Source organism: Cicer arietinum, chromosome 4, assembly GCF_000331145.2.
Source record: "Cicer arietinum cultivar CDC Frontier isolate Library 1 chromosome 4, Cicar.CDCFrontier_v2.0, whole genome shotgun sequence".
In the NCBI taxonomy this organism is placed as follows: Eukaryota; Viridiplantae; Streptophyta; class Magnoliopsida; order Fabales; family Fabaceae; genus Cicer; species Cicer arietinum.
Genome location: NC_021163.2, coordinates 38,586,071 through 38,588,916, shown reverse-complemented (window position 1 = coordinate 38,588,916; position 2,846 = coordinate 38,586,071). Strand labels below are relative to the sequence as shown.

At 33.7% G+C, this 2,846-nt stretch overlaps 1 pseudogene; it reads right to left on the bottom strand.

Moving 5' to 3' along the window:
• Positions 1 to 582: 582 nt before the first annotated feature.
• The window catches only part of LOC101507479 (uncharacterized), a 15,779-nt pseudogene continuing 13,515 nt past the window's right edge, over positions 583 to 2,846 (bottom strand).

The following is a 2,846-nucleotide window of genomic DNA, read 5'->3' as shown; positions in this document are numbered from 1 at the left end:
CGTTAATACTACATACTTGTAGTTTTCCAAAACCAGAGAATGCAGATGCACATCCTCACTATAAGGTGGAACCGCCCCTCAAGATGAAAGTCTTAATACCATTTGAGATGATTTTAGATATTCATGGATGAATACTTGCTCAAGTAGATATCTCAAGAAATGAATTAAATTCAATACACAGAACAATGTAAGAGACGCTGAAAGAAAATAGACAAGATATTTGATCGAGTTCTCTTATGAATTTATGATCACATTCATTCTTCACATTTGTTATATGTAAGCGATATCCTAAGAGTAGAAATTAAAGATAGTGGCACCACACCATTATGCTATGTTGCCCTAACAAATTCTACGAAAAGATTCTAGATAATGATACCTCCAAACCAAGTGCTAAAATTTATCATTACATTATTTACATACTATGACAGACGAGGCAGAGAAAGACAACGAACTTGAATCATACCCAAACATAAAATAAAGGAAAAGCCATGAATATGTTTCCCAGGTTTCACAACTTGCAAGTTACTAGCACATATGTTTCCCATGAATATATTTTGAAGTTAAAATATTCGATGGTTGAGATTTTAGTGTTCGGCAAGTAATAAACATAGTAAAGCTACTGTAGATACATCTTCATAAAAACAGCTTCATGCACTCTTAAGGTAAAAAAATCACTATGTAATGCTATGTACCGAAAGGACAAAAAACAAACCAAAACTAGTTTGGAATTCATTATTTATTAAGAACATACAAACCATTCCAAATTTAATTTTCCATCACTACAGGTTGAAGTTAGTGAACTCCTATACACACGTTCACCGAAGAGTTGGAATTTCATAATCTGTCAAACTTCTAAACTTCTATTTACAAGCATTTCATTCTAGGGATGCTGTTCAACCTGCAAGCAAGATAAACAAATATTATTAGGTGTATGACCAAAATGATTTGATGTTTTGTATCTGTACAATGAGAAAATAACAACGGTTTGATGCATATTTTTGGCGTTGAAGCAAGTTGTGCTTTATTACTTATGCCAGTCGCAATTGTAGCACGATTGCTGATGACTAAACATTGATTTATTCACTCCCAGAGTCATCATTAATCAAGTCTTACACCTTTTATTGTCAAAGAATAAGATAATATTATTGTCAGTAACTCAGCATAGCAGCATTGATATAATGGATGGATTTTCTCTCTCTCTAAGTCAGACGGGAAACGGGGTAGTGGTTTCTTACCTCGTTCTCCATTTTGAAGGAAATTCTCATTAGTAGTACCTAAGTAGGGACACCTTTGGATAGCTTTCCATTATATCTGATAAAAAGTAGACCAATCTGTTAGTGCTACTATGCATCCATACTTTGATGCACAAAATTAGAAGCCTGGTAAAAAGATCAAACATGTAAAATCAATTGACTAGCAATTTACTCATCAGGAAACACACTCATTCATGAAGACAGAAAAGCAAGCAAGCACCCAGAAACAGATGCAGTGATGACTCATGAATGGGAAAGCATACATACCAGAACTCTGAGAAAAATCAGCAGTCAGATCTGAAAGGCTGAGGTTTCTAGAAATCTGCCCCAAAACTCCAAAGGAAGAAATGTCTGGGTCAAGGAGGGCCCCATTCATAGAATGAGAGTTTGAGTCTACACTAGGGAACGATGTAACCGCTGCATTACCAATAGTTGGGCATGTTTCCATGACAGTGCCATCAGGACCAAATATGTAAGGAGGACTGCCTGAATATCCAGGTTCTGATTTTATCATCCCCCCATTAATTCCTTGTATCAAACCCATACTTGAGTTTTGAGATGAAAGCATGCTTGGTGGGCTGCCAATCCTATTGCCACGAGCAGCCATCTCAGCCATAGCGCGTATACTTGTGATGGGCGATGACCCTCCATTATTAAGCACATCATGCAGGCTGGAATCAAGAGCATGTCGCATATTCTCTGGCTTCACAGCTGCACTGGCTTGCTCAGCGGGATAGCAAGATGGATTCTGGGGTACTGTTAAGAAAAGAGACAAGTGTTGCAAAATTGAAAAAATAATTCAAGTCAGACATGATACAGGCTTGTAATAACAAACAAGCAACTAGATCCTACACTATGTTTATCTATTCAACCACTCACCCACCAGCTTATCGTTATCTCTCTGGAATAGTATAGGTTCTATCCACACTTATATTTAAAAGGGCCAAGTTTTGTTGTAGTTTTTTTTCTTTCAATTTTACCCTATTTAAACTTTTTTATTTCAATTTTATCTTTCTATATATAATCATATAATCGAATTAAATTCTAATTTCAAATCAAATGAAATATAATCCTTAAATCTATTATTAATGAATCAAATTTAAACTAATCCTAATTTATTTTTGAATTAAAAATATAGTAATTAAAATAAAAATTAACATGCTAATTGATAGAATTTCATCAAAAACTTCAATTTTAATTTTCGTTGAGGTAGACTATGGTTATCATTCAAAAAAAGCACCATGACGTGTGCACACTAGTTTTGAGAATGACATTATTTACCAATGCCTGAAAGAAAGATTCAATGTGTAAGACCCATAATTTTAAAGTACACTTTATGTATTTTATATGTTTTGGATTTTGGCTCGGAGGCTTTTTAGCTAAAGTTAATAATATTATGGAGTTTATAGGATCAAAAAGTTATTTTGACACCGTTTAGAATTACTCGTCAATAAATAAATTTAAATTAAGTGCGGTAAATCCTTTACGGAGAATTTAATGCGTTGCGGGTGAAATGGTAATTTAACAAATATCTAGATATTTGTTTGAGATATTTGTTAAGTTATAATTAATATATATATATATATATATATA